General features: G+C 49.8%; 1 protein-coding gene across 1 annotated transcript in view; it reads left to right on the plus strand.

Moving 5' to 3' along the window:
- The window catches only part of EIF2B5 (eukaryotic translation initiation factor 2B subunit epsilon), an 89,256-nt gene that overhangs the window by 16,200 nt on the left and 58,018 nt on the right, over positions 1 to 15,038 (plus strand). The gene's annotated exons all lie outside the window — the stretch shown is intronic.

The following is a 15,038-nucleotide window of genomic DNA, read 5'->3' on the forward strand; positions in this document are numbered from 1 at the left end:
AGGAACAGGAATGGATATGTGGATATATTTTCAGGTAGCAAATTGTTGCTTGATATTATTTGGCAATTGTATTAATGGAAATATACCTAATTTTATTTTTCTTGTGCCTTCTCTCCTCCACAAATAATATCAAATAGTCTTGGAGGCTTAACATGTACATAACCATTTTCCATTACCACTGATTTTTGCATAGCACCAATTAAACTTGAAATACTCTGTAATATGTAACTATCTCGTATGACTGAAGCATCTAGTGACCAAAATTATTTTCTCTTACGTCCTCCGACAGTCGCTGCCACTTCATATTCATCACTAATGGGGGTTATTGACCTTTGCTCCGCAGGAGTAGCTAGGCAACAAAATTTATTAATATCAAAGCTTTTAACATATCCCACCCCTAGGGGGTGGTCCCCTCAGTCAATACCTCCCTGCTTCCTGCATTCCCAACTCAGTTTCTAATGCCTAGCTTAGGAGAAGGCTGGCTGTTCCTGTGCTGGGGCTCTCAGTCTCAGCCTCTATTCTCTTTCTGATTTTATTTTGAGTTTTTTTCTCTTTCTTTTACTTAGCTGTTAATTTTCAGCATTAGTTAGCTTCTTCGGATGAAGATGATCATGCGGAGCTGGGTCTCGGACTGGCCACCCTGGTTCCCAGGGCTCAGGGCCAGGGGCTTCCCAGCCTGCCATCGAGCGTTCAGCGCAGGTTTCCCTGGCATATTGAACGACCCATCCCTGTTCGCTGCAGGAATGCTATCGGTGAGGTGGCTACCTCACTGGACGCATTTGCGGTTTCGCACCGCAGTTCCACTGCATCCTGGGTGCGACACTCCCTGTCCTCCGTGCAGCGGTTTGGTCGCTGGAGAAGGCTCCCCACGCCATCCGGACTGGTAAGTGTAAATCTATGTGGGGACCTGTCTATTTGGGCGTCAGTCTGGGACTGTGTGACCCTGCATGTCTGTGTGACTGCTGAGCTCCCTGTCAGATTCCTGTGTGGAATAGCTGCCTGTCTGTGGGCTGCGAGGGGGGGGGGCTCTCCCGCTCTGCTGGGTGAATGCATGAAGCAGTCTGGGCTTAGGCATGCGGTGCGGCGATCGCTGCGGCGATCCGCCATTTTTTCGCGGCAAAATTGTGGTGACCGGTCCTGTGTGGTGCGGCGCGGCGTTTTGGCACCAAACGCCGCCATTTTGGCGGCGATCGATCAGGCCACATGTCGAGGCCATTTTCCCTTTGCCTAAGGAATCCTCAGCTGAGCGGCCATGTTTGTGTAGCCTTACATAGGCTTTATAGGGTGGTCAGTCTTGCATCACTTCCTTTTGCTCTGGGACAGCGATCGGTGGCAGCAGCCTGTGTGATCTCTCCAGGTTTTTACCATTCTTTTTCCTGTATTCCTTGCCCATTGTTATTGTCCCTGTGGGGGTCGGTGTATTCACTAGGGTGCGGCGGGCTACGCTCGCCGCGGTCTTAAAGGAGCAGTACTCCTTTTTCCTATTATTGCTGGGGCATGGATTCTCAGGATTGCAAGTTTCCTCCCACCTTGGTGGGGGGCCAAGGGGCTGCTGCATCCCCCGAGGGGGCTGATCTGGCTACTATTGTGGCGAACTTGGCTGCTCAGGTGCAGATGCTGGTGGCTGATCGATCCACCAAACGGCCCAGATTGTCTATTTCCTCTGATTCAGAGGGCGATGGGGCTGCTATGGCCGGAGTGCCCTTCTCAGGGTCTCACTCATCTCTGGACCTTGTGGGGTCTGAGGGGGAGGCTGAGGTAGAAGGGGTTGATAATTCTCCCCCTGGCTCGTCTGAAGAGCTTGCACTCATGGATGAGTTGGTTGCTTCTATCAAGCAAACGCTGCATTTGCTGGATGAAGAATGTCCTCCTGTTTTGATGTCCTCTTATGGGACGCAAAGGAAGCGCAAAACATCGCAGGTTTTTCCTTGTTCTACGGAATTTCAGCGCGCGGTTGATGAGCAATGGCGCAATTTAAAGAAGCCTTTTGCTGTGCCGAGTAGGTTCAAGCTGCGTTATCCATTTACACCCGCTACTGATGAGCAATGGTGTGTGCCGCCTCAGGTGGATCATGCAGTGGCGATTTTAAATAAATCCACTGCGATCCCTGCTGAGGATACCCCGGTGTTCCGGGACCCGACGGACAGGAGGTTGGAGTCTGGCCCGTCATGCTTATACGGTTGCTGGTTCTATGCTGAAGCCTATTTTTGCTTCAATTATGGCAGCCCAGGCTATTGCGGATTGGACGCAGGTGCTCAGGCGCACCCTGGTGGCTGACTCTGCCCCGCCGACAACTTTGGCTATGGTGGATCAAATTCATCAGGGTGTCATGTATTTGTGTGATGCGGACTTGGATTTGGTCCCTTTGGCTGCGCGTCTTTCAAGTGTGGCGGTATTGAAACGTCGCCTGATATGGCTGAAATGTTGGTCTGTTGACCAATCTTCTCGCTAGACTTTAGCTAATTTGCCCTACGCGGGACCTCGCCTTTTTGGCGAGTCTTTGGATACTCTGATCAAGGGAATTTCTGGGGGTAAGAGCACTCTCTTGCCCCAAACTCACAAGAATAAGTTTGTTCGTGGTAAGAAGAATGCCTCGTTTAGGCCCTCTCAGGGGTCCTTTCGGGCCTTTCGGTCGCACTATAAGGGCAAGCCCTTCAAGGGCCAAGGCTCCCAGAAGAAGCCGTGGGCAAGTAAGCAGAAGTCCGGCCAGTCCGGGTCCGCTGCCCATAACAATACGGCCTGAAGGGGCGCCCTCACCCGGTTCTGGGGTGGGGGGACGTTTGCTCGGTTTTCTTCAACCCTGGCTGGACCGCATTCGGGACAGGTGGGTTCAGGAAATCGTTCGATCTGGATACAAGATCGAGTTTCTCTCTCGGCCGGCGGGCAGATTTTTCCCCTCAAACCTTCAGTTGACTCCGGAGCGCTTGCAGGATCTGCACCGGGCGGGACCTGCGGGCCCAGGGAGTGGTGGTTCCGGTGCCTCATCGGGACAGATTTCGGGGGTTCTATTCCAATCTGTTCACTGTGCCCAGAAAGGAGGGCAAGGTACGTCCGATTCTGGACTTGAAAGCTCTGAACAGCTTTGTGCGGGTTCGCAAGTTCCGCATGGAATCCCTGCGCTCGGTGGTGGCTGCCCTGGTTCCGGGGGAGTTCATGGCCTCCATCGACTTGAAGGATGCGTACCTTCACATTCCCATTTTCGAGGGTCACCAGAGGTACCTTTGATTCGCCATTGCGGAGGATCATTACCAATTCGTGGCGTTACCCTTTGGTCTCGCTTCGGCTCCGCGGGTTTTCACCAAGGTGCTTGCGCCGATTCTGGCTTTGTTGAGAGCCCAGGGCATTTCTGTCCTGGGGTATCTGGACGATATCCTGATCCGGTCTGCGACCAGTCAGGGCCTGGTGAACGACCTGTCCATCACGATGCAGACTCTGCAGGAGTTCGGGTGGACGATAAATTTTCCAAAGTCAACTCTGTGTCCGTCGGTTCGTCTTCCCTACCTGGGAATGATCCTGGATTCTGTTCAAGCGAAGGTCTTCCTGCCGGAAGACAAGCTTCGGACGCTTCAGGACGCAGTCAAGTCGCTCAGGGACAATCAGTACTCGTCCCTCCGGACGTGTATGAGGTGTCTGGGATTGATGGTCTCGGCTTCTGAGGCGATCCCTTTTGCCCAGTTTCACACGCGGGGTCTCCAGGCGGAGATTCTGGCCGAATGGGACGGGCGACCGCAATCTCTGGATCTACGGATCTCATTGAGTCATCATACCAGAAGGGATCTTCTGTGGTGGCTCCGGTCCCCGGCGGTGTCGGGGGGAAAGTCTTTTCGCCCTTTCTCGTGGACGGTGATCACCACGGATGCCAGCCTGTCGGGCTGGGGTGGTGTTCTGGGCGTTCTGTCCGCCCAGGGAACTTGGTCGGAGGAGGAATCCTCCCTTCCGATCAACATTCTGGAATTGCGAGCAATAAATCTCTGCCTTCTGCGTTGGACGGACAGGCTTCAGGGCCGTCCGGTTCGGGTGCAGACGGACAATGCCACAGCGGTGGCCTACATCAACCACCAAGGAGGCACCAGGAGTGCCCGAGCGGCTCGGGAAGTAGCCGACATTCTGTCTTGGGCCGAGACGCACGTCCCGGCAATATCTGCGGTTCACATTCCGGGAGTGGAGAACTGGCAGGCGGATTATCTAAGTCGCCAGACCCTGGACCAGGGAGAATGGTCCCTTTACCCGGAGGTCTTTCAGATGCTGTGCGCGAAGTGGGGGTCCCCAGATGTGGACCTGTTCGCGTCTCGTCTAAACAACAAGGTGGAAAGGTTCGTGGCAAGGAAGCACGATCCTCGAGCAGACGCCTCAGACGCGTTAGTGGCGCCCTGGCATCAGTATCGTCTGATGTATGCCTTTCCACCAATTCAGCTGCTGTCCAGGCTCCTTCGCAGGTTGGCCTCGGAACCGCACACGGTGATTCTGGTGGCGCCGGACTGGCCTCGCCGGTCTTGGTACGCAGACCTCGTGAATCTGGCGGTCGACGCTCCGTGGCGTCTACCTCTTCGAGAAGATCTCCTGTCTCAAGGACCGATATTCCATTCTGCTTTACAGTCGCTGGCTTTTAACGGCCTGGCTGTTGAAAGCCAGGTCCTGAAGGATAGGGGTCTTTCCCCTGAGGTCATTCCCACTTTGATCAAGGCTAGGAAGGCTTCTGGCCACGATTAAGGGTCAAATTTCTTCTCTGGCCGTTCTCTTTCAACGCCCTGTGGCGTCTAACTCCTTGGTTAGCACCTTTGTTCAAGGGGTGCGGCACCTGGTCCCTCCGAGGAGGGAGCCTTTGCCTCCATGGGACTTGAACCTTGTTCTGTCCGTGTTGCAACATGCTCCTTTTGAAAAGATCAGGGAGATCTTGTTACCTCTGTTGTCCAAGAAGGTTGCTTTTTTGCTGGCGATCACTTCGGCTCGCAGAGTGTCGGAGCTGGCAGCCTTGTCCTGCAACTCTCCGTATTTGGTGATTCACTTGGATAAGGTGGTCTTACGGCCTAACCCGTCTTTTCTTCCGAAGAGAATCTCGGAATTTCACCTCAATGAGGACATTGTCTTGCCTTCGCTTTGCGCGAAGCCTAAGCATCCAAAGGAGGTGGCTTTGCATTCCTTGGATGTTGTTCGGGCGATCAGGGTTTACCTGTCATCGACGAAATCCTTTCGCAAGTCGGATTCTCTATTTGTCCTTCCAGAGGGTCCTCGGAAGGGCATGGCTGCGTCAGCTGCGACCATCGCCAAATGGATCAGACAGACCATTGTGCAAGCCTATGCTTTGAAGGGGAAGGTTCCTCCTTTCCTGTGAAGGCGCACTCTACCAGGTCTCTGAGTACGTCTTGGGCCTATCGTCATCAGGCTTCTGTGGCCCAGGTGTGTAGGGCGGCGACTTGGTCGTCAGTTCACACCGTCTCCAAATTCTACAAGGTGGATGTTCAGGCATCGGCGGATGCTTCCTTTGGCCGCAAAGTTCTTAGTGCGGCAGTGCCTTAGGGTCCCTTGTTTTGGGTCCTTGGCTGTTGGGATGTCTTTATCCCTAGGTTACTTGTTTTCCTGGGTTGTTGCTCCTGTTGAGCACGTTTTTTTCCTGTTGCCCAGTTAGTTTCCTTACTTGGTAAGGTTCCTTTTTCTCTGATGTGGGTACTGCGTTGCTTTAGGCGCGGCTGCGTTTTTTCCCACCCCTCATGTCTACACTGCTATGGGACGTCCCCATTAGTGACGAATATGAAGAGGCGGCGACTGTCGGAGGACGTAAGAGAAAACGGAATTTTTGTAAAATCTTACCTGTAAAATTCCTTTCTCTGAGTCCTCCGACAGTCGCCGCCCCTGCCCCTCTTTTGGGGTTTGTTTATGCACTCTACTGCTATGCTACTGAAACTGAGTTGGGAATGCAGGAAGCAGGGAGGTATTGACTGAGGGGACCACCCCCTAGGGGTGGGATATGTTAAAAGCTTTGATATTAATACATTTTGTTGCCTAGCTACTCCTGCGGAGCAAAGGTCAATAACCCCCATTAGTGATGAATATGAAGTGGCGGCGACTGTCGGAGGACTCAGAGAAAGGAATTTTACAGGTAAGATTTTACAAAAATTCAGTTTTTTCCTGACTGATGTATTTAAAACAAATACCACATTATGGCGATTAGACTACGCTCCAACCATACAAGATGTAATTATATAATCTAGAATACTGCAAATTTTGTTGAAGCTATGCGAATGTTTCACATTTGTTGAGCGTGCTATTTATACATTGACTCTTTGGGGTTGATTTACTAAAACTGGAAAGTGCAAACTCAGGTAATGCTCTGCATGGTAGCCAATCTGCTTCTAACTTTAGCTTGTTCAATTAAAGCAGAGTTCCACCCATTTGCCCCCCCCCCCCCACCAGTGCCACATTTGGCACCTTTCAGGGGGAGGGGGGGAACGGGTTTGGCCCCCTCCTCCTTCTCCCACTGCCGAGTCAATCCGAATGCGCAGTAGGGACTCGCCCGCGAAGCCACAAGGCTGCACTGCCAGGTTCCCTTACAGGCAATGGCGACGGCAGCACCCGACAGCCGATGGAAACATTGGTTGCGGTGCCGACATTGCTAGACTCCAGGACAGGTAAATGTCCTTATATTAAAAGTCAGCAGCTACAGTATGTGTAGCTGCTGACTTTTAATTTTTGGAGGGGGAGGCTGGAATACTGCTTTAGGCTTTGGAAATAAAACCTGGAAGCTGATTGTTTTCTATGCACACCTACACCGTATTTTGGTATCTATGCACAGCTGCACTAGATTTTGCACACTCCAGTTTTAGTTAAAAATCAGTATTTTTTGCTGGAAAATTTCTTAGAACCCCTCTAACATTTTATATATATATATATATATATATATATATATATATATATATATATATATATATATATATATATATATATATATATATATATATATAATCAAACCTTGGCACCCCACATTTCCCATAATGCTCATGCTCTCTGCAGTGTAGTTTAGCATCATGGGAAAGATAGTTTCAAAACATCTGGGGTGCCAAGGTTTACCATCGCTGCCCTAGAGAATAAAATGGAGATTGCTGCAATACTTTGTCACACCGTATCTGCGTAGCTGTCTTGCAAACACAATTTTTAGGGAAAAAATAATATACTTTTTTTAATTAAAAAGTAAGAAAACAGTAAAGTTAGCCCAATTTCTATAATGTAAAAATGTTATGCCCAGTAAATTGATACCTAACATGTCATGCTTCAAAATTGCGCATGTTCGTGGAATAGCGACAAACAATGGTACTTAAAAATCTCCATAGGCAATGCTTCAAAAATGTATACAGGTTACCTGTTTAAAGTTACAGAGGTGGTCTAGCGCTAGATTTTTTTGCTCTCTCTAACGTTCGCAGTGATACCTCACCTCACCGTTTACATATGTGTGTGTGACTTGCATATGTGTTAATTTCTGCTCTTGAGCAAAGAGGCATGGGGGGGCGCTTTACAACTTTTTTTTTTTTTTTTTTTTTACACTTTCATTACTATTGCAAGGAATGCAAAGACCCCAAAATAGAGGGCTCCAGGAGGTTGCATACACATTGTTGCACTTAAAGTGGTTGTAAACCCTTACTGTATATCACCAGTAAAGTTACTACTTTCTGGTGATATACAGAGATGAACCAAATCCTCCTACAAAAGTTGTACCTGCTTATCTGCAATCTTCTCTTCTCTACTGTACATCTGTTCCAAGTCCAGAATGTATAAAGCTTGTCTGAGTTAAAAAAAAAGGAGGGTGACGGAGAGCTGAAATCCCATTCTGAAGACTTTAGTGAGGAGAGATTGGAGGAAAGGGACACACACCCCTTTCACACAGCACACAGGAACAGAGATGAGGCTGTTAATCTGCTGGAGGTCCCTCCCCCTGTCACCATATTTCTCTTGGTGCCAGGAAAACATGTCAGAAGTGATTTATGCTGAGATTTATGCTGATGGCAGAGGAACAAAACAGAAGACAGAAATGACACTTGGTGCTATGGATTGAGACTAGTACACGGTATATAGCGGGGGTCAGCAACCTGTAGAGCGTGGTCTGGGCTTGCTGACCTGCCATCCCAGAGCATCAAACAGAATGCAATGCAGAGGGACTACTTAAAAAAAGTTAGAGTTGTAATAGGGAGCAAGAGCCGCATAAGCCAATGTCTCCTCTGAAGTGCTAGATCCTTTCCTATGTGGAGTAATTCCAACTGCATTCCACTTCTTATTCCAGCTAGTGTTCTCCAGAGTAAGGCCAGTGCAGGAAAAAAAGAGATCTTCAGGTCAGTGTGAAGCAATATGGTGGGCATAATCGTATAGGGCTGCTTTCACACTGATGCATTGAGGTTTACCTACGACACGGGTGCAATGCAGTGTACCTGCAGCTTTCCTGCGGGTTTGCTGCATTTAGCAATAAACTTCCATTATATCCTGCAGGTTCGGTGCACTTTCTAAATGCTGGAAAAGTACTCCCCACATGCAGGATCTATTGGAAGCATCAATGTGAAAACAGCCTTATAGGGGGCTCAGAATAGTAAGGGTTCATTTACATTTTGTAGTTGGGGGGGGGGTGTTAAATCCCCATAGTTAAGACGCGTTTTTATCACCTCAACCACACCCTCTTTAGCTTAAGTGGACGGGGGTGTACACATGTCCTAGCCACAGCAGGAGTTATATGCCCTGTCATGGTGGGTGTAGCACCTGCCAAGCAAAACTCATTTAAGTGAATGAGGCCGCTCTGTAAATGCCCTGTAACCTTGTGCTGTATAGCAAGCACGGGGTTGAAGCAGGCAGTGTTGTGTTGCTTTCTCACCACCTACTTTAACCCCCTGGACTCCGCAGAAGCATGCAGTTGCGAGGAGCTTGCAGAGTCGCCCCATTTACTTGAATGAAAAAAAGAAAGGGGAGTTTGAGACTTTGAATGAGACGTGTGACACGGGCAATTAAAATGTGAAACATGTTTATTCTGACAACAAGAACATTGCATATGACAGGAAATAAAAGAATTAATTCAAATTATGTTGAATAACAAACATTGTAGATATGAGCTGAAATGCGTTGATAAAGTCGCACAATTGCGCAAACAATTGTGGAATATGGCTGTCCATACATATTACTGGATTGCACCAGAGTAGGTTTGACGCGTTTCTGTGGACTGTGTTCCACTTCATCAGGGTCAAGTAGGGGTGTAGCTCTGTAAAAGATATATGTATGTATAACAAGGAATACCAAACGAATATAGTATTGAAATGGACAAGAAAAACCAAACCTCGTCAACTTACACTGCAGCTCAAGTCTACTGGTACATGCTGATATAAATTGCTGGGTATGGCTGGAAGTGCAGCTCTACCAGGAGCTGTGGGGGCACAGAAGTGCGGACAAGCAGGGCACGGCAAGTGGCAAAAACTGGGAAAAGAGGGGTGGAAAAAAGATGGATGACATGAAAAAATAAAAATTCGGGATGGAGGTGCTTGGTTTAATATCAGGCGCCTCACTCAAAGTCCCGACCTCCCCTTTTATCTCATGCAATTAGAGATGGAGACGTGTGATTATGACCAATTTTTTATTACTACCTAGTACATTTTTGTATCTAGGTGATTGTCCTACTGTCATGGCCATCACCTATGTTACAGACTCCCTTTTATATAGGTGGTGTCTGACACATTTTACTTCTATACTAGAATATATGTCTGTCTATGCATCTCATATATGCTGTATTGTTTTTATGCAAAGTATTGTTGTTTATGTATCTGCACTGTTGGGATGCCTGGTTGATTCCTCTTCCCGGGAGCTGCGATGCTCACCAGGACCCCTCCCATCTCCCCTTCTCTGCTCCGGCGCAGGTGTGTGGGTGGGCGGGTTCCCGCTTAGCATCGGCGCCACTCCCTGCGCCATGTGCATGACGCCATCAGCATCTGGCTGCGCTTTCCACCCTGTGTGCTTATAGGCATCCCTTCGGAAGCGGTTTGCCACATGGCACCTACCTCCCGTTCAGGACTGCCGGTTATAGCACATGCTAGCGTGGCGTTGGGGGTACAATGTGGACTCTCTTTGGACACGGTCATGGCATCTTCTCTTCTGAGCAGCGGATTTTTTACTATCTCACTCATTCACGTGGATATCCTGTACTTGTAAGTTATCTTGCTCAATCCATCTATATCTTTTCACTTTGTTTAGTCTGGGACTTTTTTCTTCAAACCCTTTCTTCACCATGCACTTAATTATCTATTTGGGTTCCATTCTTACTTGCTATGTCCTAGCACCTTTTTATTTTGTTATTCGTTGCATGCTTCTTTTTGGACCCTGCCTTGATCTAGACATCACGCCACGTTTATTTATAGCACCACGCACTGCTATGATGTGCATATTTTTTGTACTCTTCTACTAGATTGATCTGGTGGCTATAAGTCTTTCACCATTGATTATCACTTTATTATTCTTTCATTTTAAATTTTTAATTTCTCTTACGTCCTCCGACAGTCGCCGCCTCTTCATATTCGTCACAATGGGGGGTAATTGACCTTTCTCCGTAGGAGTGTAAGATCCTGGCACTCTCAGTGCCTTTCTATCATCTCACTTCCGGGTTGCGTTCCACCACTCAGGTAGGTGGAACGCATTTAAGGTGTGTATTCCTTTAACAGTGCTGACGTCATCATCAGGCGCCGCAATGAGCGGCTATTTCAACTGACGGTCTGCACTCACACATTGTTCGTGCAACCGCTCCTGATACCTGCCTAACCTGACGCTGCCGAATCTTCCAGCTACATACCCTATACCTGGATTGACCGGAGCCTCGCTACCTTATCCTACACTCCCTCACTACTGGCTATTGATAAGTACCCCACAGGGGACCCCCTCTTATCAACAACGCTTGCTATCTATACCTGCATTATAAAAACTATTGCTAGCTCTAGGATACATGCTCTCCAGTATCTACCATCTGCATTTCTAAACCTAGATCGCTAGCTCTTGTGCCTATTATTTGTTACAACCTGCATTACCGAACTAAGCTTAGCAACACCTGTATATCTTGCTTGCTATTATCTATCACCTGTTGATTATACTAGATTGCTAGCTCTTGTGATTGCTATCTATCATCATCTCCTATCATTCCTGTAACATCACTATCTGAGTGCTTATCATCATCTACTATCACTCCTCAGAGCCTATACCTTCAGTGTAACATCTCACTGCTACTTGCATAATTACTATCACTCCTGCAACATCATGAGTGTTTGTATATGTGCATACTGAATCAGGCTGAACCACTATGATGAGTCAAGAGAGTTGGATCAGGTGATTTAACAAGATCTCTACAAGACTACTGAGTGAAATTCTGCAGCTGCAAATCCAGTATCCTTGAGCTAAAACCCAGAGCGTTACAAGGAGTAGCTAGGCAACAGAATATGTCAATATTAAAGCTTTTAACATATTCCCACCCCCAGGGGGTGGTCCCCTCAGTCAATACCCTCCTGCTTCCTGTTCCATACCTCAGTTTCATTGACTAGCTGTTAGGAGTTAGCTGGCTGTTTCTGTGCTGGGGCATTTTGTCTCAGCCTTTATCTTTTTGATTTTATTTGAGTTTTTTTCTCTCTCTTTACTTAGCTGTTACTTTTGTCAGCATTAGTTAGTTCTTCTGATGAAGAGGATCATGTGGGCTGGCCCCCCTGGTTGCAGGTTGTGGGCCAGTGGCTTCCCAGCCTGCCATCGAGCGTTCAGTCAGGTATTTTTTCCTGGCATTGGTGAACGACCCATCCCTGTTCGCTGCAGGGATGCTGTGGTGAGGTGGCTACCTCACTGGACGCCATGCGGTTTCGCACCGCAGTTCTACTGCGTCTTGGCTGCGACTCTCCCTGTCACATGTGCAGTGGCTTGATCGCTTGTGCAGGTTCCCCACGCCATTCAGAAGGTAAGTGTACTCTGTGTGGGGACCTGTCTGTTTAGTGGGTGTCAGTCTGGGACTGTGTAACCCTGCATGTCTGTTCACACTGTGGGACTCCCTGTCTGGATGCTGCTGTGGGCTGCAAGGAGGGGGGCTGTGATACACTGTTCTGTGTTACTAACTGTGTGATTTCTCTGTGTGACATGCTATATGTTGTAGGGCATGCTGTGGTACATGTTTTGTACAACATGCGGCGGCCGCTGCTGCGGTCCGCCATTTTAACGTTAACTACAGGCTTATGAGGGCTTCTCCTATATGCTTGGAGCGGCGGTTTTGGCGCCAAATTTCGCCATTTTGGCGGCGATCGCTCCGGCCTCATGTAGTACTGCATTTACCTCCTCCCCCGGCGGCCATTTTCTTGTAGCCTTCCATAGGCTTTATAGGAGCGGCTTCTGGTACATCACTTCCTTTTCCCTGGGCACACCGATTGATACAGCAGCAGCAGTGATCTCTCCAGGTTTTTATCCTCCTTAGTCCTGTGTCCTTGCCTAAGTTTGTAGTTTTCCCTGTGGGGGTCGACTTGTGCAGGTGTGTGTGAGCGGTGGGCTGCGCTCGCCGCGCTTTTAAAGGGGCAGTTACCCTTTTTTTCTCCTACACACTTCTGGGGGCATGGATTCTCAGGAGAGCAAATTTCCTCCCCCTTTACTGGGTGGTCAAGGGGCTGCTGCTGTTTCCCCTGAGGGGGGCGATTTGGCCACAGTTGTGGCTAACCTGGCTGCTCAGGTGCAAATGCTCAATCCACTAAACGGCCCAGAGTTTCAATATCTTCTGATTCAGAGGGCGAAGGTGATGGGGCTGCTATGGCTGGGGTCCCCTTATCGGGGTCCCGTTCGTCCCTGGACTTTGCAGGGTCGGAGGGGGATGCAGAGGTTGAGGGGGTTGATGATTCTCCCCCTGGCTCGTCTGAAGAGCTTGCAATCATGGATGAATTGGTTCCGGGAACCTACGGACAGGAGACTGGAGTCTCTGGCCCGTCATACTTACTCGGTTACCGGTTCCATGCTAAAAGCTATTTTTGCTTCCCTTATGGCAGCTCAGGCTGTCGCGGATTGGACGCAGGTACTTAGGCGCGTCCTGGTGTCTGATTCTGCCCCGCCGACGACTTTGGCAATGGTGGATCAGATCCATCAGGGGGTCATGTATTTGTGTGATGCGGAATTGGATGTAATTCCTTTGGCTGCACGTGTGCACAGCGTGGCGGTGTTGACACGCCGTTTGATTTGGCTAAAATGTTGGTCTGTGGACCAATCGTCTCGCAAGACTTTGGCTAATTTGCCCTATTCGGGATCTCGTCTTTTTGGCGATTCACTGGATACGCTGATTAAGGGGATCTCTGAGGGTAAGAGCACGCTCTTGCCCCAATCTCGCAAGGCTACGGGCGCTCAAGGTAAGAAGCACGCTTCGTTTAGGCCCCCTCAGGGGTCCTTTCATGCCTTTCGGTCACACTATAAGGGCAAACCCTTCAAGGGTCAAGGCTCCCAAAAGAAACCGTGGGCAGGTATGCAGAAGTCCGGCCAGTCCGGTTCCGCTGCCCATAACAACGCGGCCTGAAGGGACGCCCTCACCCAGTTCTGGGGTGGGGGGACGTTTGCTCGGTTTTCTTCAACCCTGGCTGGTCCGCGTTCGGGACAGGTGGGTTCAGGAGATCGTTCGATCCGGGTACAAGATCGAGTTCCTGTCTCGGCCGGCGAACAGGTTTTTTCCCTCAAACCTTCAACTGTCTCCGGAGCTTTTGCAGGATCTGCACCTAGCGGTGCAGGACCTGCGGGCTCAGGGGGTGGTGATTCCGGTGCCTCATCGGGACAGATTTCGGGGGTTTTATTCAAATCTGTTCACTGTGCCCAGAAAGGAGGGCAAGGTACGTCCAATTCTGGACTTGAAAGCTCTGAACCGCTTTGTGCGGGTTCGCAAGTTCCGCATGGAATCCCTGCGCTCAGTGGTGGCTGCTCTAGTTCCAGGAGAATTCATGGCCTCCATCGACTTGAAGGATGCGTACCTACACATCCCCATTTTCGAGGGTCACCAAAGGTACCTTCGTTTTGCCATTGCGGAGGATCATTATCAATTTGTGGCGTTACCCTTCGGTCTCGCTTCGGCTCCGCGGGTTTTCACCAAGGTGCTTGCACTGGTTCTGGCCTTACTGAGAGCCCAGGGTATCTCAATCCTGGGGTATCTGGACGACATTCTGGTTCGGTCTGCGACCAGTCAGGGTCTGGTGAAGGACCTGTCCGTCACGATGCAAACTCTGCAGGAGTTTGAGTGGACGATAAACTTTTTAAAATCGACGCTGTGCCCGTCGGTTCGTCTTCCCTATCTGGGTATGATTCTGGATTCGGTTCAGGCAAGAGTCTTCCTACCGGAAGACAAGCTCAAAACGCTTCAGGACGAAGTCAGATCCCTTCGGGAAATTCCGTGCTCATCCCTTCGGGCGGGCATGAGGTGTTTTAGGTTTGATGGTCTCGGCTTTCGAGGCGATTCCATTCGCCCAGTTTCACACGAGGGATCTCCAGCCGGAGATCCTGTCCAGGTGGGACGGGCGACCACAATCTCTGGATCTTCAGATATCGTTGAGTCCTCGCACGAGAAGCAATCTTCTGTGGTGGCTGCAGTCCCCGGCGTTGTCGGGGGGGCAAGTCCTTTCGTCCGCTTTCGTGGACGGTGATCACCACGGATGCCAGCCTGTCGGGCTGGGGTGGTGTTCTGGGCGTTCTATACGCCCAGGGAACTTGGTCGGAGGAGGAATCTTCCCTTCCGATCAACATTCTGGAGTTGCGGGCGATAAATCTTTGCCTTCAACGCTGGACGGACAAGCTTCAGGGCTGTCCGGTTCGGGTTCAGACGGACAATGCCACAGCGGTGGCCTACATCAACCACCAAGGGGGCACCAGGAGTGCTCGAGTGGCTCGGGAAGTGGCCGACATTCTGTCTTGGGCCGAGACGCACGTCCCGGCGCTAACGGCAGTTCACATTCCAGGGGTGGACAACTGGCAGGCGGATTATCTGACCCGCCAGACTCTGGACCAGGCGGAATGGTCGCTCCACCCGGCGGTCTTCCAGATGT

This window comes from Pelophylax lessonae (assembly GCF_965119305.1).
Source record: "Pelophylax lessonae genome assembly, chromosome: 3".
In the NCBI taxonomy this organism is placed as follows: Eukaryota; Metazoa; Chordata; class Amphibia; order Anura; family Ranidae; genus Pelophylax; species Pelophylax lessonae.